This window comes from Vombatus ursinus, unplaced genomic scaffold (assembly GCF_900497805.2).
Source record: "Vombatus ursinus unplaced genomic scaffold, bare-nosed wombat genome assembly UNPS02014768.1, whole genome shotgun sequence".
NCBI classification, from domain to species: Eukaryota; Metazoa; Chordata; class Mammalia; order Diprotodontia; family Vombatidae; genus Vombatus; species Vombatus ursinus.
The window spans coordinates 6,434,717-6,455,080 of NW_020954546.1; the positions used below are offsets into that span (position 1 = coordinate 6,434,717).

At 38.3% G+C, this 20,364-nt stretch overlaps 1 protein-coding gene across 7 annotated transcripts in view; it reads left to right on the top strand.

The window, feature by feature from the left end:
* The window catches only part of LOC114043045 (OTU domain-containing protein 7B-like), an 82,827-nt gene that overhangs the window by 2,358 nt on the left and 60,105 nt on the right, over positions 1–20,364 (top strand). Inside the window, exon 1 of one of the 7 annotated variants that reach the window (XM_027861896.1) lies at positions 18,328–18,458. The exons of the other annotated variants lie outside the window; for them this stretch is intronic. The gene's annotated coding sequence lies outside the window, so the exon portion shown is untranslated. Of the gene's footprint in view, positions 1–18,327; positions 18,459–20,364 lie in introns of those variants that run through there. 7 annotated transcript variants of the gene reach the window in all.

Here is a 20,364-nt window from a genome sequence, read left to right on the forward strand (position 1 = left end):
GTTAGAGTTAGCGCAATTATTACTGACAGGCTCCATGACCTATTTATAATTGTGGCAGGAGCAAATCCCCTGGTTGAAATGCCTGTAGTTTGAATAAACCTCAGAGGGGCAGGGAAAGAATTGGGTCATTATGAGGCTGGGTGTATTTATTAGCCTGATTCTGAGATATATTGTTGGTGAATTCTACAAAATCCAACATAATTAAAGGGAATACCTGCTTTTGGGGCTTTTGGTTTATTTGAAGAGACAGAACAGGGCTTAATACTTACGAAATGGCATATAAACTGGTGCAGTTTAATGTAGTGGAAAGTGCTGAGAGAACTTATCATGAGGAGCAATGAGAAATGGATAGTTTCTTGGATAAGATAGTTTTCCCCTGGGTTTTGGCAGACAACATAGATTGATAGAGGAAAAAAGGGAAGGACATTCTAGGCAGAGGAAGTCGCATGTGCAAAAGTTGGTGTGGGTGGGATGAGCGATGTACAATGGGGGAACAAGTGAGATTGGCTGGAATGGAAGGTTTGATGGTAGGTCATGGGAGGTGAGGGTGAAATAGACAGTTCTGAGGAGAGGGGTTTTGGAAGCCAGACTGAGTTTGGATTTGTTAACATTGGATAATAGAGAGCCACGTTAGGCCCGTGAACGGTGGAATGATGTATTGAGAGTTCTGGTTTATAGAGAGAGGGAGGCAGATACATTAGGACCCATTTCTTCCTCTCCTGAACCAGTTTAGATGAAGAGAATCTTGGCTGAGGCTTCAGTTTTCTCTGTGAAAGCAGTTCTGTTTCAAGCAGCCTAATTTTACAAAGCTCTCTCTATACCCATCTCAGAGTGGTTTAACATATAGGGGATTACAAAGGCTATAACTAAAAGTTCGCCATGTTCTTGAGGCAAGCAAAAAAAGGGTCCATTATGTATTTTCAATGTTCAGTCTTCCTTGTGAAGATTGTAGGGGATCAGTGGTGTAGGCAATCCAGAACTGAAAAGTGCTAAAAGTATTTGTTTTGGAAAGCATTATAATTAAAAACCCTAATAGGTTTATCTTTTATTTTGTTTATGTTACCATTATAATTTGAATTACCTGAGTACATACCACCTAATATAATTACCTACCCTTTTTTCTCTACCTGTCTAGGTCTTCCAAAACCCAGGCTAAAATTTTTCTTACCCAAGAAGTCATCCTTTTCTCACTGCTCTTTATGAGTCCGAATAGCCTAGTAGAGGGAGCCTGCAGTTTTCTTTATAATGGTATAAAATAAACAATTCAACTTGTGGATAATAGAAATTTTACTATACTACGAATGTTGGTAAGGGACATGTCTTGTTCAGTCATTTTTTTCAGTCACATCTGACTCTTTTTGACCCCTATTTGGGGTTTTCTTGGCAAAGATGCTGGAATGGTTTGCCATTTCCTTCTCCAGCTCATTTGACAGATGAGGAAACTGAGGCAAACAGAGTTAAGTGACTTGCCCAGGGTCACACAGCTAGTAAGTGTCTGAGGCCATATTTGAACTCAGGAAGAAGATGCGTCTTCCTGACTCCAGGTCTGGCATTCTATCCACTTTGCCATTTTAACTGCCCCACATGTTTTGGGGCAAACCCCTTTTAGGGTTCATACTGGCCTCTTAGCCTTTTAGGCCCTTGAGTTTTTCATGTATATAAGCCAGAGTGAGTTGTTCAGTCATAAGTGTCAAGAGCTCCTCAGGATTGCATCAGTCTGATGAGAATTAAGCTGTTTTTGTTTGTTTTCTTCCCCCCAAAGACTAGTATCTAAAAGAGGGGATTAAAGCACTAGATTTAATCAAAATTTATCAAGACCTTTTCTTCTGGAGTAAATTTATTTCAAATTTGACCATTTTTTTTAAGGGAAAAATTAGCCCTTTAAATTTAATAAAATACTGTTATCCATCTTTCAAATAAAATGGTTGGCCTGAACACACCTGACTTCATAATTGCTGCCAAAGCTGTGTACTTGTGATGTCATTAGTAAAAGATTATGATTTACCTCTTGCATGAGAAGATTGTCATCTTCCTTGGAGTCTGGAAATCAGAAATTGAAAAAGACTGGGTTCTATTCCTTCCACCTACTCTGGATCATTCTTAACTGTGTGTGTTATAGGGTTCTTTCTCATCCCTTTATTTTCTTTAGGAAATAGTTTGCTTTCACTTATGTGTGCTAATAGAGGGGAATAATCAATCAACAAATATTTATTAAGGATCTACTATGCACTGGTTGAGTGGTGGGGATAGGAATACAAGTATAAGATACTTGTAAAAGATAAAAATCCCTAATTTCAGAGACTTTATTATCTAGTTGGGGAGACAAGACAGATATACCAGAAACTGTCAAATAATGCAAGAATATCCGATTAAGTGGTTAATTGTTTGGTATAGACTATAAGTACTGCAGGAGTTTAGAGAGGGGAGAGATTAGTGAAAGCTTCTTGAAGAAAGTGGTATTTGAACTAGACCTTGAAGAATAAATAGAATTTGGTTGAGTTGTTGGTAAGGGACAAACAGCCAAGAAGGGTGAGCATGTTTGGTAAGGTGAATAATTTAGAGATAAAGAATTTATGAGATGGAAGAGACCATGAGGGAAAGTGTGGAAGCAGGAATTTGCATTGCAGTTAAGAAGTTGTCATCACTTTAGGGTTTCATTTGGGAAACATAGGGAAGTAAATTTGGCTAGATGTGTTAGGACAGTATTCTTGGGAGTGGGTGGGGAATGGTGAGGCTGAAAGCCAGACAGAAATTTAAGACTGATATGATAGGAAAGAGGGAGAATGAATGGTGTTGACAGTGAGAGAGAATAGTGAAGTGGTTTGGGGGAGTTTGTTTAGGAAGGAAATGAGATCAGTTTTGGATGTGTTGAGTTTGAAATAAAGGTACGATACTTAGGAGAAGATGTCAATAGTTGGGAAATAGAAGACTAGAGTGAATACCAGACTGGAAGTACAGAGAGTCAGTGTATTGAGATGTTGGTTGAAGCCATGAAAATGGATGAGTTCTATCTAGACAGAGAAGAGCAGGGAACCCAGGGTAGTGATGCTGATTATATACATAGTATATAATCTAAGAATCATGTTGTTTTAGATATGCATGTTGTGATTTAAAAAAATACTGTTTTTATAGAAAATTTTCTTTAATATTTGGCTCAGACTAATAACCAACTAAGATTTGGTAAGCACCTATGTGCCAGGAACTGTGCTAGTCATGGGATACAAGGTAATCAAGTATGTTTGCGTTTCTTTCTGCACATAATGAAGTGTCCTAGTTGTCTGGGGCAACATTATGAAAACCAGGGATCAAAGTTTGGCAACAATTTAACATTTGTTAAGAAGAGATGGAAACCTTTTTTCGGTGTAGCCTCACTTTCAGGACTATAGTCCTGAATAGTTCATGACCCCCCTGGGATTTTGCAGGCCCTAATCACCACTCGTTCAGACAATTATAATAGGTTCCTAATTGGTCCTCTGCTCCCAGTCTCTTCCCTCTACAAAATAATAGGCCTTATGCACAAGTCTGACAGACCATGTCGCTTTCCTACTCAGTAACCGTTTATGGCTTCCTTTTGCCTCAGGGACAGCCTTGCAATTAAGGCCCTATAAAATTTGACTCCACTTTACTTTTCTACCTTTATTCTGTAATATTTCTCTTCTTGCATTCTACTTTTTAGCCAATCTGAACTACTAGCTGTTCAGAAATACATTTGCCGTCTCTTGTCGGGCTTCTTTGGTATAGGCTATTCACCATGCCTGGAATGCACCTACCTTGTCTGTATCTGCCAGACTCTTATCTCCATTCTGACTTTGCCCAGGGGCTGTCTCCTACGCAAAGTCTTCCTAGAACCCTTTAGTTGTGATTAGCTTGTGTATTTCTATCCCCCAGTAGAATGTTAGCTCCTTGAAGGCAGGGGCTATTTGGTTTTATCTTTGTATCCCTAGTGCCTAGTGAAGTTCCTCATGTATAATAATAATAATCGAATTTTCTCCCTTGCACTGTTCTGTGCCAGTTTAGATCAGTCTCCCCATCCTTGTTTATGAACACAACCTTAAAAAATACTTTTATTTGGGAATAATCTTCCCATCTACTTTGGTTGAACCATTAAAGAGGGGTTAATGAATTAATCCTATCCTGATTTAAAATTCAATTCAGCAAATGTTTGAGTGCCTTCTGTATGCAGTACTCTCTCATTTGTACAGTATTTTTAGGTTTACAAAGCATATACGTAATTATAATCCTATGACATAGGTTGTATAAGAATTATTATGCTCTCACAGGGAAGTCTGAGAAGTTAAATGATTTGCTTGCAGTCATATGGCCAGAAAAGTGACTGATTTGGGAATCAAACTTTGGTTTCATGCCTCTGAATCTAATGCTGTTTCCGTAATGCCAGTGCTGCCTCTTCACAGTGCTCTGTCCTGGGCTTTACACAGATGAATTGGACAGGGAATCTGCTCTTACAATGTGTATTATCTAATAGGTGAATTAAAATATGAACAAATAACTAGAACTGCTGAGTGTGATTATAGTACTATAGATGTACAAATAGAGATATTTTGGAAGTAGAGTAAGGAGAGGTTACTTCCTTCTGGAGGAATCCAGGATGGCTTCAGTGGAGGAGGTGGCATTCAAGCTGGACCTTGAATGCTGGTTAAGATATCAGTAAGTGTAGGACAGAGTGCTGAAGGGAGAGAAGAATGCTGAAGTATTCCAGGCACAGTAGAGAGGACTCTGGGGTGAACAAAGGCCCAGAGTACAGGAAGTACAAGGTATGTTTGGGGAACAGCTTGTTTTGGTTTTGCTGGAGCATGGGGTACTTAAAAAGGGAAAGGTGAGAGAAAAAGCTGGAAAAGTAAGTTGAGTCCAGAGCTTTGGGGGTGTCTGTCTAAGAAATCTAGACTTTATTATGTAGGCAGTGGGTGAGGCATGGTACATTTTTGAGAAGAGAAATAATAAAATCAATGGTATTCTTGAGGAAGAGTATTCTGGCAGCTGTATATAGGCTGGATTGAGGTAAGGAGTTCTGTTAGGAGACAACTGTGATAGTCCAAGAGGTAAAAATTCATCAATTTACCAAGCACCTGCTATGTACAATGCTAGTTCTTAGAAGTAAATACCACATTTGGATAGGAACTCCTTGAGAAGCAAATACAGGTAACTATAATAGAATGTTATAAATCAGTGCATTGGAAGTCTGCAAAACCAAGTACTATGTGAGGTCAGAAGGGAAAGGAGACCTTGGGAAGTTGGGAATAATAATTTGACGTCATAATGATTTAAGGTTTGCAAGGTGCTTTACATACATGCCCATGAAGTCATCTCCATGGCTTCAAATCCTATTTATATGTAGATGACTCCCAGATCTTTATCTCTAGCTCTGACCTCTTTATCCGAGCTCTCATCTCTAATCACTTATCAGATGTTTTTACCTTTATTTCCCACCAGCACCCCCAACTCAACACGTTTAAGACCAAGTTTATTACCTTTCCCTCTGATTTTTCTTTTTCTTTTAACTTTTATTTTTGTCAGTGATGCATCCGTTCACCAGGTCACCCATATTAGAAATCTTGGAATGAACGTTGACTCTTCTCCTCTGTTTTTCTTATATATCCAATTTGTTATCAAGTTTTGTTAGATTCACTTTTTCAACATTGTTCCTACCTTCTCTGTTCCCGTTGTCACTATCTAATAGTATCTAGTACCTCATTACTATCTATTGTAGTAGTCTCCTTACAGGAATTACAAGTACCAATCTGTCATTCATACTGCTGTCAGATGAATCTTCTTAGGTAGGCATTTCTTCTTCTGTTTTCTGACGTTCAGTCACTTCTTATTACCCACCACCATCTGCCATTCTTCTTTCATCTCATTTATGTGAGATTGTCAAGGAAGAGAGAGCAGAGAGAAAAGAGTCATATACAGACTTGGGGAACACATGCTAAGCTGTTGGGAAGAGGATGAGGAGCCAGGAGAGAACACAGAGGAAGAATAGTTAGAGAAGCAGAAAAATCACTGTGAATGTGGCATCTTAGAACTTAAGTGTGGAGGAGAGTGATCAGTAGGGTCACATGTGATTGAGGGGCAAGTGGTAAAAAAGAAAAAAAGGCCATAGGATTTGGTAATTGTCGCCCTGGCATTGTTAACCTTTGAGAGATCGAGTTTGATAGAGTAATTGTTGATGGTGATGGTGGAAGCCAGATGCAAGGGGTCTAGGAGAGAGTGTGTTGAAAGGGAGACCATGTTCATAGACAATTTTTTGGAGAAGTATAGATAGCAGTGAAGGTTTTAGGAGAGATGGAATGGTAGCTGGTTGAGGTAGAAGAGTCTAGGCAAGGCCTTTTAGCTTTGGAGAGACCCTGACTATAACTGAAGGGAGATAGAAAGGAGCCATTGGAGGGATGTTGGAGAGGGGAGTGACTGCTGAATAAGGTCCTGAAATAATAGCTTGCATTTTTGTAGAATTTTAATGTTTGCAAAGTGCTTACATATATTATTTGATCTTCACAACCACAATTTGAGGTAGGTACTATTGTGCTATTTCCTCATTCTATAGATGAGGAAACTGAGGCATGGAAAGATTAAGTGACTTGCCCATGATCACATAGTAAGTATTTAGTGGAATTTGAATGCAGGTCCTCCTGACTCTCAGGCCAGCACTTTCTCTCTTATACCACGGTATCTGTGTCTTGAAAAGGAATTAAGAACCCAGGTAGAGGGATTGTCAATAGTGAGAGTCCAGGGATACCTCTTCTTCTGGGACCAGAGAAAAGAAAGAGAAAGTGGGGGGGTGTTATTGAAAAATTTTCAGGAATAGTGGAGGGAAGTTAAGGAAGCTCAAATTTGATGAACTTGATCTTGCAGTAAATTAGAAGGCTAGGTGATATGCTGTGGGTGCATGTGAATGTGTGGAATGTGTGTGATTTAGGACTTGAAATGAGAAAAAAAGGTTTGAAACAAACCCTTTGGAGAAGAAGATAAAGGCATGGAGGGCCTAATAAGTTTGGGTGGGAATGGAAAGAGTATCAATTTGAGAGGTTTCGTTTGAAGAAGTTGCCATTTGCCTTCTCATTAACCCCAAATAAGGTCTCCCTAATGTAGCCTTTTCAATACAGGTAATAGATCTAGCCTGAAGCTGTATGGCTGATTGGTGCTTGGGACTGAGGCTGGGGGAGAGGATAGGGAGAGGTTCTTCTGCAAAGTAGAGGCAGTTTGGCTTAGTGTTTTCATAAGTGTGGTAATAGAGTGTTTTCTGCTCCCAGGCTGAAATCTTTCCCTTTAATCTGTTTGTTTTTAGGGGATATTTTTGAAGTTGGGCTGGTGCATCTTATATTAAAAGAAACAGGACATACTAAATTGGATGGTGACTAAAAAGATTTGTTTATGTTTGCCGAAGAACAGTGTCTGTCACAGCAGTCAGTCTGCATCTCACTTTTCCTTAGATTGGAAGTTTCATTAGCTTTTTTTGTTGGGGATGTGGGGAGGGGCAGTTTTGATTTTGATATGCTGGCGGAATTGCAAGTATGTGTTTTGATTATATGCTTCAGTTTCTGATAGTTGGAAGTACAGAAGAATTGAGTCCATGTCCTTAGGCTTCTCTGGAAAGACCTAGTCACATCTAATAGTGTGGGAGGGTGGGTGCCACATATATACATTTTTAAGATGTGTGTCAGTCTTAGTGGCATGTACCTGGGCTCTGATTAATGTTTCTTCTGGAGTCTATCATAATTTTCCTTGGAGAAGGGTTTTCTTTTGGAAACTACCCATTTTGGCTGAGCTACCAATTCCTAATTCTTTCATAAGTGGGCAAGGGTACATTTTGTTTTTGAGTGTGTGTATGTGGGTGTGTGGGGGGGGAGTTCTGGGGGGTGGAGAATAATTACTCGAAATGAGTCATTCTTTTCTGTAGATGGTTAGACATCCTTGTCTTTGTTTTAGAATACCTCACATACATCTCCTGATTATATAGGAATGATGGTTCTCATTCTGCTGAGATATCTGAGTTGAGGTGAAAACTAGAATTCCTGTGTTTTCATTTTGGTCAGTCTACTCTTCTGTATAGATATGTGTGCTGGGTATTAGGGAAATCCAGAGGGAGGAAGAAGAGAGAGAGACATGGTTTCTGCCCTCAGAGAGTTGACAGGCTAATAAAGGAAGATGCAGTCTGTAATCTTGAGGAGATGTATACCAACATGAAAAAGAATATTCATAAAGCAACAGCAGTAAGGGCAAATGATTGTAGTGGAGCTATGTAGGTAAGAGTTGAAAAGGCACTGAGTAAAGGCATAATCAAGGAAAACTTCCTGGAGGAGGTGAGGCCAAGAATTTCTTGGGGGAATGAATGAAAGAAGCAAAGATTGTTAAGGAGTTAGCAGGTGAAGCTGATAGATGACCTCGTGTCATCAGGAGAATACACCTGGGTGTGGGTGGGTGGACTGAGAATGGATAGGCTCTTGGGACACTAAGGTAAGACTCACTTTATAAGCTTCTGCTCTTGAAGGCCCTAACACCTTCACTGAAGAGGAGTTATTTGGTGCTGAGAAACAATAGCCAGACTATTAGCATTTTTAAAAAAATTGCTGAAAATCAGAAGTCTCTGAATCCTAGTTTTCTAGAAAGTGGTTGAGTACATATTTCTGCTTGCATACTTATAGCCAAGCTTTTTTCATAACCAAAGAATCTGGGTTGTTACTCAGCAAAGGTATTGTTAAGATTTAAATTCTGGTGTATTGTGTCTCTAATGTTGCTTCATGTTTTAGGAAACCTTCTGGAAGAATGTCTCCTGAAGTCATCCTCGAGAAAGTAAAAATAAGTATAGATGACTCGATTATTCAAAGGAACAGAGGAAATATGATGAATTTTTAAAAAGTGAACATTCTCAATTTCACAGATACTTGGAATTTGGATGTATCTTATTTTTACAAATAACAGCAAATTTCTTTTCCTAATTGTTTGGCCAGAACTGTTAAAATTAGGGTGTTTGTTAACCACGTACAGACTGATGGTTTTGAATGTTATATGTGGTACAAACTGGTATCTCAGGAAGTACTGGGTTGACAGGGGAAAGCAAGCATGGGATTGTACATTTATTGTGAATAATACACAAAAGTAGTTAAGAATTGACTTAAGATTTTTCAGTTTCTAGTGAATTGGCATGACTGTTCCCTCATGCCAACTTTTACCTTCTTGTCTACTATTGATAGGTTGAGGCTGCGAAAATCATAAAGAATCTTGCTTGAGGTTTTTGGGGGAGTTTGACAGGAAAGAAAGCCTAAGGGTTTTAACTCCTTGTTCTGGACTAGAGAGTTTGGCTAATCTTCAAAGCTGATTTGAAAACTTGTTGCTGTAGAGGTGAGGGGGCAGGGATCAGAGACTGAAGGGACCATGGCAGAATGGAGGTTTTGGGAGGTGGGTGGTGCTGAGGGTTCAAGGGCCTGGATGTGTTGTGGAGTTGGGTCACGCTTGGGGTAGATTTAGGTATAAGAATGAAAGAGGTTCATGTAGTCTAGTTAATCCTGCTTTCCAAATTTGGCTTATGAATTTGATGAGTTTTCTAGGACACTTTCTATTAACTCCACACCATGTACTTTGATTTTCTAGTCCCTCTTTAGAGTTTAGGAAGCCAGTTGTGAAATCTATCAGACAGAATCCTGGCAAATTATAGTCCTCTAATTGACATGATGGTGTTATAAAAGAATCCTTGCTTTGAAAAGATGGCGTTCTTTAGGAAAGTGCTACTCCTGGCCCCAGGGCAGTTTTTAGTGATAATTAGCTATTGACAGAAGAGGAGACAAGCTAAGTGCTTAAAGCTAAAGTGTTAGCAACCTTTGCCAGTTTGTGGGATTTGTGATCTGGTTGTACCATTTACAATCCTTCTAAGCCTTCCTGTCCTGTGCAACTTTTCTCCCTTTCTTCCCGAAAGTGCTCTACAAGAGATCTATCAAATTCATCTAATCCTTTCAGCTTTTATTAATTGCCTACTGAATGCAAAGCATAGTGGGATAGGCATTAAGGATGAAGAAACAAATTGAACAACAATTCTTTATCTTAAGGAGTGTAAAGTGCAGTCTTTCTGTGACTTCTGTGCAGTCGGTCAACAAGTGTTTATGAAGTACCAACTAGGTGCCAAACCTATGATAAGAACTGAGGATACAAGTACAAAGAATGAAACCATCCCTGCTGACAACCTGTAAACAGATGGGTATATTCAGGATAATTTGGGGAGAGAGTACAGGTGTGAGAAAAGTTATTCAGTTCAGCTATGGGGACAGCTGTGCAAAAGCTTGGTGGGAGGTGGGAGATGGCCTGTCATGTTTGGGGAATAGCAAAGTCAGCCTGTGTGGCTGAGACACAGTGTGTGTGTGTGGGGAGAGGGGAAGAGATGAAATAAATTGAGAGGGATAGACTAGAGCCTGATGGTGAAGGACTAAAATAATGCCAAACAGAGGAGTTTGTATTGTATCCCAAAGAAAATGGAAGCCACTTAAAGCTCTTAGGCAGGGGAGAGATATAGTCACATTTGTGCTTTTTAGGAAGATTATTTTGGCAGATTATGTGGAGCATAGTTTGGAGAGGGAAGCCTGGAAATTGAAAATTCTGTTGGGATGTTAGTAGTTTAGGTAGAAGATAATAAGTGCCTTAATTCAGGTGATGGCTGAGTGAGTGGTGGGGGGGGAAGGGGACAGATACAAGGTGTGATGCAGACGTAGAAGTGATGTGTGCTAGGGCCTCCTTTTAATTTCTTGACATTGTGTGGCTAGCAGTGGGGAGCACCTAGGGAGATAGCTTTTGCCCCTTTTCTGGTCCTTTGTCACTTTGATGATACCCTTTGCACTGTTTCTCCCACATAAATCTTTGTTGTTAATGGGATTTACTGATGCCTTCCACATGTTTCTCCACTGTCCTTTGGGTGACTTAAAACTGTTAATTCTTCAGAGAATGAGGTATTCGGGGACTTGGAGCCATATAGCATAGAAGAAGATGATTTTAGAGAGATGGGACTTTGTTTCATGGATAACCTTGTGAGTCTTGGCAGTGAAGGAAGGATCATTAAAAGCATTGTGCCCCACCCCCCCAACATGGCTAATCTAACCTAATGACCATGTTTTAAGTGCCTACTATGATGGGAATACTCGGACAAAAAGAAAACTAGCACCCCCCCCCCCAAGAGGGTAACATTCTTTCGGGTGGGGATAGTAAATAAAGGATTAAGCATGTACTTGATTATTTGAAGAGGAAAGGGCACTAACAAATATGCTTCTGTCAGGCTACCTTGGCACAGGTCCTTCATTTATGACACAAATTTCTCCTTGAAATAACAGTATATAGTAGGGAGAGGAGATGTTTCATTTCTCAAGGAAACAGTTTCTTACTGTATGTAGCCTTGTTCAGTCTAATTTGACATATCTCATACTAGGCATTGCTCTGTCTGTGGTCTTTTAAGTGATATTGCATTAGTAAGGCAAAAGTTCTTAACTTTTTGTTGTGTCATGAAACTGTATAGAACACTGGGCCTTGAGTCTAGGAAGAACTGAATTCAAGATTGGCCTCTAGTTAGCTGTGTGACCTTGGGCAAATCAGTTAACTTGCCTTTGTCTTCAGTTTCCTCAGCTGTAAAATAGAGATGATAATAATAACACTAACAAATCAGGTTTGTTGTGATAATCAGATGAGATATTTTAAAAGTGCTTAGCACAGTGCCTGGCACATAGTAGATACTTAATGTTTTTAGAAGATGTTTGTTTGCTTCCTTCTTTCCTTCCTTGGGCAGTCTGATGAAGTCTACCCCCTTCCTGGGATAATGTTTTTAAATACATAAAATAAGATACATAAGATTACAAAGGAAACCAATTACATTGTGATTATGATTATCAAAATATATTTTAAAAAACATATCTCACAGATCCCAGGTCTTTAAAGAGCTCATTCTCTGGGAAGATAGAGGAAATGATACCAATAAACATTTAAATAAAATAAATAGATGACTTGGTCCCTTGGGAATATAGAGTCCACTGGTCTATGCAGAATACAAAAATCTAAGTATATAAAAACAAAGATAAAACATTTTCTCTATAAATGTAATTATACAGGAATATAAGTTTTACATAGAAACAGGCAAATGCTAGAACTAGAATTTGAGATAGAATGAACCTTAGAAATTTTATAGTTCAACCTTTTTTATTTTTTTAACAGATTAAGAAATTGAGACTCCTCTGTCTTCCCCGTTTGTTATCATTGATGTTTTAAAAAATTATGTTTTTGTATTTGTTAGTAAGCATTTATTTTCCCTTTCCCACATTTTAAAAAAGAAAAGGAAAATCCTTACAAAAATATGCACAGGTAAACAAATTCGAACATTAGCCATGTCCAAAAATACATGTTTTATTCTGTATCCTTAATCTATTACCTCTCTGTCAGGTGGTAAGATAGTATTCTTCATTTCTGGTTTTCTTGAATAGTGGTTAGTCATTAAATTCAAAGATCAGAGTTCTTAAGTCTTTCAAAGTTGTTTGTCTTTACAGTATATAAATTGTGGTTCTCCTGGTTTTGACTCCTTCACTCTATCATTTCTTACAAGTCTTCCCAGATTTCTCTAAAACCATTCCTATTGTCGTTTCTTAAAGTGCAATAGTATTCCATTGCAATCATATGCCACAACTTACTCAGCCATTCTCTAATTAATGAGTATCCCCTTAGTTTCCAGTTCTTTGTCACTACAAAAAGGACTTCTATAAATATTTTTGTATGTAGGGGTTCTTTTCCTCTTTCTTTGATCTCTTTGGGGTATAGGCTTCATAATTGTAATGATGGGTCAAAAATTGTGCACAGTAACTTTTGGGCATAGTTCCAAATTACTTTCTTCAGTGGCAGGACTAATTCATAGCTCTATTAATGGTGCATTAGTGTGTCTGTTTTCCTAGAGCTCTACTAATATTTGTTATTTTCTTTTTTTTTTTTTTTCAACTTTGCCAAACTTGTGTGTGAGGTGGAATCTCAGTTGCTTGAATTTGTATTTTTCCAATTATTAGTGGAGTGTTTTTCATATAATTATTGATAGTTTAGATTTCTTCCTTTGAAAACTGTTCATATCCTTTGACTGTTTATCATAGAACCAATGTTATTGTTGTAATTAATATAAAAGTAAAGTATTTTAAAGTTGTAAGTGATATCTCCTTTTATTGGGCATTTAGAAGATGCTCAACTTCTAGAGCATTGTACTAGGTGCTGGAGATACAGTGAGGTATAAGGCATCATCTTCACTCTTAAGGAGCTTGCAGCCTGTTTATGAAAACATGGAATATATATACATATATATATTATATATATATGTACACATTATATATATGAAAAAGATAATGCATTTTATTTGCATTAAATGAATGCTACTGACAGTAATGCCACAGCAGTGTAAAGAAGGAAAGGTTTTGTGAAGGAAGGTTCATCTTTGTTAAAAATTGGCATTGCTCATGTGTAAGAAACCAATAATATCCTTGGAATTAGCCACAAATAGAGATTATAAATTTCTTGAGGGTAGGGACAGTATCTTACACTTTCTTGCCTAATGTAGGTTCTGCATGCTCCCAAGTATCATATTTGTTGATGATTATAGTAACCTTGAAATGATTGTCAGAACCAGGATGTATGCCCCCTTAACAGTCAAGAACTAGATTTGACATAAAATGATTACTTGTGCATAGTGTAGAATTTTAAGAGTGAGGGGATTTTAGAGATTATCAAATTTAGCCTCCACATAATGCAGAAATCCTGCATACAGGGTGTCAAGTAGTCTGTAACGTCTTTTGAATAGTAGCTCTGTTGTCTGAAGTGAGAGAACTACTTGGGGGGAAAGACGAGTTCAGTTTAGATATTCTGGGTTTGAGGTGACTGACATCCATGTGGAATTGACTCTTGGGGCATATCAGGGTTGGAGATATTAGATACATAGAGCTAAGACAAGAACTAAACTTCGTATACCTAGACCAATATATTTTCTGCTACACTATGTTGACAGATACATGAATCAAAAATTCACTACACCTGAAGAAAATGATGTATGTGTTGCTACGTAAGTATTAGTAGAGAAGGTAGAGCAAATGCTTGGAAAAGAATTGAGAAGTTGAAGACAACATTATAGGGAGGTTTGATCATAAACTTTTGTTTCACTTCTGCAAGATTTTTCTTTGTGCTTAGATGCTATATATGTTTCTCTTTTTTTTAAACAGACTAGCGCAAAGAATAGTTGCTTAGTAGGACTCTTTCTTAAGTTCCTAAGGCTCTACTTTCTCTGGGTTTCACTTCTCCACGTTCTAGGAATAGTTAGCTCTCTGTTGCTGTATGTACTTGCACATTGCTTCTCTTCTAGATCTTTCATCTATCCCCCCCCTCCAATTCTGAAGCACAACTCTGTTTTTTCCCTCCTCTATATAGTTTTCTTTCATTTAGGCTACTAAGGTTGTCACTAGCAACAGGAACCCCTCTGAAGCTTAACATTTGATACACGAATGACTGCTTGAAATAAAAGGAAGGTTGCTTATTTACTGTTCATACCTCTTCAACTGTTCTTACTCAGCCTTGGAGGATGGTAAGTCCCTCAGGTTTATTATCAGCAGCAATAGCAAACCAAGAACTGTTTAAACCAGACTGCCTTTTTAGCCTTTTTTGACCATCCTTATTCAAATATCCTAATATGATTATTGTTCCTTAAACATGTCCCTGGTTTCCTGTCTTCATGCCAGTGCTCGTACTAAAATGCCCTTCTCCTACCAGCTCCACTGGGCTTTTTCCCAGTCCTTATCCTCAACTTTTTTTTTTTTGCTGCATTTGACATTATTAGCCACCCCCCTTTTTTTTTCTTGAAAATTTCTTTTCCTTTTGCTTTCATGGAACATAATTTTCTTGCTTTTCCTCTTAGTTCCCTGGTCATTCCTTGTCTTTCAGTAGATCTTCTTTCCCTTGCTGCTTAAATATTAGCATTCCCTATGGTTCTATTTTCAACCCTTTTTTCATACTCTCTTACATACCCATACCTCAACTGTGATCTATGCACATTATCCTAAAATCTATATTCCTAATTTTGACTATTATCCTAAGTTCCAAATCTGAATTTCCAGTGGTCTGCTAGATGTCTCTGTCTGGATAGTCACTAGTACCTGAAACATGACCATATCTAAAATAAATTATTAGCTTTTCTGGGACAGCTAGGTGGCGCAGTGTATAGAGCACTGGCCCTGGATTCAGGAGGACCTGAGTTCAAATCCAGTCTCAGACACTTAACATTTACTAGCTATGTGACCCTGAGCAAGTCACTTAACCCTGATTGCCTCACCAAAAAGCAAAAAAAAAAAAAAATTAATAGCTTTTCCTCTATATCTGTTCTTCTTCCTCACTTTCCTGTTTCCGTTCATGGTACTTTCATCAGAGTCACTCAAGTGGCAAATTTTACTTGAACTCTGTCTGACCTGTACTTTGCCCTACACATTTAATCAGCTGCTGAGGCTTGGGGATTGATTCTGCCTTCATAATATTTCTCAAATGAACTCTCCCCTCCCCCATTTTTTAACCAGTGCTACTTTTTTTTTTTTTACCATAGTATAGATTATTACTACCTCTTACATGTACTATTGCAATAGTGTCTTTAAAAAAAGTTTTATTGATGTCTTTTGTATATTTTTTTTTTACACTACCATATTTTCTTCCTGGACTCCTCCTTCAGAGAGCCATTCTATATAACAAATTTTTTTTAAAGCCAAAAAAGGGGGAAAAGAAGATGGAAAAAAAATCAATGTAACTGATCAATACATAAAAGCAGTAGTCTCTCTTCAAATCTTCCTGCCTCCTCTGTCATTCCTCTATACTGAATATTGCTTCCAAATAGGTTTTTTAAGGCATAGTACTCATCATATTCTTCTGCTCAGAAACTTCTAGTGGCCCTTTACTGCTTACCCATTAAAGTATAGAATCCTTGCCTTGGCTTTTTGTGATTTCTGTTCTTTGGTCCTAGCCTAACCTTAGCCAACCACTGATGCCAAAGACACCAAAGTTGATCAGTTCAGTGAAGACCTACGACATCTTCTAGAAGTAAGACCAGAAAAAGATGTTATATTCATCATGGGAGATTGGAATACTAAAGTAGGAAATCAAAAGATAATTGAAATAACAGACAAGTTTGGCCTTGGAATACAGAATGAAGTACAAAAAGAGTTTTGTCAAGATAATGTGCTGGTCGTAGCAAACACTCTTTTTCAATAACCCAAAAAGTGACTTTACACATGGACATCATAAGATGGTTGATATTGAAATCAGATTAATAATATATTTTGTATCTAAAGGTGGAGAAGCTCTATACAGTCAGTTAAAACAAGACCTGAAGCTGACTCTGGTTCAGATCATGAATTTCTTATTGTAAAATTCAGACTTAAATTGAAGAAAGTAGAGAAAACCATTATATTATATAGGTATGACGTAAATAACCTCCCATATGAATATGAAGTAGAGGTGATGAATAGATTAGATCTGGTAGGTAGAATGTCTGAAGAACTATGGTCATAGATTCATGATATTGTACAGGAGGCAGCAACAAAAAACATTCCAAAGAAAAGGAAGAGCAAGCAAGCAAAATTGTTGTCTGATGAGGCTTTACAAATAGCTAAGGAAAGGGAAAGGAGAAAGTGAAAGATATACCAAGCTGAGGGCAGAATTTCAGAGAATAGCAAGGAGAGAGAAGGTTTTCTTAAGAGCAATGCAAAAAAACAGAATAATAGAATGGAAAAGACAAGAGATCTCTTCAAGAAAATTAGAATTATCAAGGAAATGCTTTGTGCAAAAATGGGCCATGATGAAAGACAAAAACGGTAAGGACTATACCGAAGCAGAAGAGATTAAGAGATGGAAAGAAGGGGCAACTAGGTGGCACAGTGAATAGAGCTCCAGCCTTGGAGTCAGGAGTTCAAATCTGGCCTCAGACACTTGATACTTACTAGCTGTGTGACCCTGGGCAAGTCAATTAGTCCTGATTGCCTCGCCAAAAAAAAAAAAAGAGAGAGAGAGAGAGAGAGAGGAATTCTGCCCAAAAGAACTATGTAAGAAAAATCTTAATATCACTGATAACCATAGTGGTGTGGTTACTGATCTAGAGCCAGACTTGCTGGAGGATGAAATCAAATGGGTCTTGGGAAGCATTGCTAACAAGGCTAAGTGGAGGTGACGAAATTCCAGCTGAGCTATTTAAAATCCTAAACGATGATGCTGTTAAAATGCTGTGCTCAATATGCCAGAAATTTGAAAAACTCAACAGTGGCCGCTGGATTGGAAAAGATCAGTTTACATCCCAATCCTAAAGAATGGCAATGCCAAGGAATATTCAAATTACCAAATAATTGCATTCATTTCACATGCCTGCAAGGTTGTGCTTAAGATTCTGCATGCTAGGCTTTAGCAATACGTGAAGCAAGACCAGAAGAGCAGGCTGGTTTTCAAAGAGGCAGAGGAACCAGAGACCAAATTTGCCAGCATTCTCTAGGTTATTGAGAAAGCAAGGGAGTTCCAGGAAAAACTTCTGTTTCTTCTACTACACTAAAACCTTTGACTGTGTGGATCACAACAAAATGTGGCAAGTCCTCAAAAAGATGGAGTACCATGTCATCTTATTTGTCTCCTGTGGAACCTGTATGTGGACCAAGAAGCAGCAGTCAGAACCAAACATGGAACAATTGGTTGATTTAAGATTGTAAAAGGAGTATAACAAGCTGTATAGTGTCATGCTATTTAACTGATATGCAGAGTACATCATGTGAAGTGCCAGGTTGAATGAATCAAAAACTGGAATTAAGGTTGCTGGGAGAAATATCAACAGTCTCAGATATACAAATGATACTACTCTGATAGCAGAAAGTGAAGAGAAATTAAGAAGCTTCTTGATGAGGGTAAAAGAGGAGAGTGTAAAAGCTGGTTCAAAGCTTAACATAAAAAAACCCCAAAGATCTTGGCAACTGATACCTTCACTTCCTGGCAAATACAGGATTTTATATTCTTGGGCTCAATAATCGCTGTAGACGAAGACTGCACCCATGAAATTAAAAGACACTTGTTCCCTGGAAGGAAAGCTATGGCAAATCTAAAATCCATGGACAGCATACTAAAAAGCAGAGAGATCATCTTGCCGACAAAGTTCCATATAAGTCAAAGCTATGTTTTTTTTTTTTTTCCAGTGGCAGTGTATGGCTGTGAGAGTTGGATTGTAAGGAAAGCTTAGTGTCACAGAATCGACACTTTTGAATTGTGGTACTGGAGAAGACTTTTGAGAGTCTCTTGGACAGCATGGGGATCAGATCAGTCATACTTAAAGAAATTAATTCAGGCTGTTCACTAGAAGGTCAAATATTGAAGCTTAAATCCTTTGGCCACATGATGGAGAAGATGGGACTCATTGGAAAAGACCCTGATATTAGGAAAGATTGAAGGTAAAAGGAAAAGAGGATGGCAAAAGATGAGATGAATAGTTAGTGTCATGGAAACAATGAACGTGAACCTGGACAGACTTTGAGAGATAGTAGAGGACAGAAAGGCCTGGCATGCTGTGATCCATGGGGTCACGGAGAGTCACACAGCTGAGAGTCACACAACAAACAACCTTAGACATATTTCCTGTTATTGCCCTTCACATATCTTACCTACAATCTCAGAGCATGTATCATACTTTCTGACCTCTGTGATTTTGTTCTTGCTTTTATTTCTGCCTGTAATGCCCTTTTTTTGCTTGCACCACAGCTCTACCTCTACAATTCCTACCAATTCTTCAATACCTTACTTAGATTCCACTTCTTTTGTAAAGTCTTTCTTAATTCCCCTAAGTCATAAGAATAAATCTCCTCTAAACTTCATGACTTTTAACTTAATTTTCAGAAATAGGGATAGGGACTGAACCTGTGGTTCATTTCATTCACTTCATTAGGAATTTCCAAGTGAAGAAGCTTCTATTACCAATATGTTGGCCCCTTTTCTACAACTTTTAATCTTAGACAGTTTTGCCTCATGCACTGAGAAGTGACTTGTCCAGGGTCATAGCTTAAGTATGGATCCACGGCAGGGATTGACTTCGAAGTCAACTTTCTGTCTGCCAGCCATATGGCATCTTATAAAATGTATTTTTACCTTTTCATTTCTCTTTCATTGTTCATGTTTTATTATATGTGCACATCTTATCTTCCCTGCTAGACTAAAAATTTTAGAAGAAGAGGAGTGATGGGACCCAAGTTCCGATGCTGGCCTTGCCACTCACTACCTAGGGAATCTTTGGCAGTCTTCACTTTACCTCTGTGACTTAATTTCTTCATCCGTAAAATGAATGGACTGAATAAATGACTCTCTGTGGTCCCTTTCAGCCATAGATGAACGATGTCCTTTGTATCTCTCCATGGGACATAAGACAGTTCCTTGCTCACACTAGGCACTAAAGTAGTAGATTTTTAGTGAATGAAATGATTCCTCTCTTTCTTTGTGGCAGAAGTTAAATTATTTCACATTTAAGTGCTTTCCTTATTGCAACCCTGTGGTAGTACAAGTATAATTATTTCCATTTTACAGCTGAGAAAATGGAAGCTCAGATGTTGAGTGGCTTGCTCAGTCATATAACATAAATTAGAGACAGTACTCAAATTCAGGCCTTCTCACTCCAAGTTCTGAGTTTTTTTCCATTATACTAACTTCACTTTCTAGGAAATATGATTATTTTGCTATTTGTGGCGGCACAGCTTTCAGTAACACAAGTCATTTACAATTGGCTTTGAAATAGGGTCCCACAGGGGCAGCTAGGTGGCTCAGTGGATAGAGTACCAGCTCTGAAATCAGGAGGACCTGAGTTCAAATCCGGACACAGATCAAACACTTGACACTTAATAGCTGTGTGACCCTGGGCATGTCACTTAATCCCCCAGTTGCCTTACTAAAAAAAAAAAAAAGAAGAAAATAGGGTCCCACAGCAGTTATATTATCTAGACTCTAATGGCCCTCACCACAGTTTGGTCAGTGGAAGGAGGAAGGCTTCAAATAATATACAATATTGAAAATCTACTGATATATCCACATTTTGTATTTTGTTGTTGTTTAGTTGTTCATTTGTGTCTGACTCTTTTTGACCCCATGAGCCATAGCATTTATCCTCTACTATCTTGTGAAGTCTGTCCAAGTTCAAGTTCATGTCTGTTGTTTCCATTTCATCCTCTGCCGGCCTCTTTGCCTTTTGCCTTCAAGTCTTTGAAAGTTGACTGTAAATACGGCTCTCTCTCTCTCTCTCTCTCTCACACACACACACACACACACACACACACACACACACACACACACACACACACACACACACACACACAC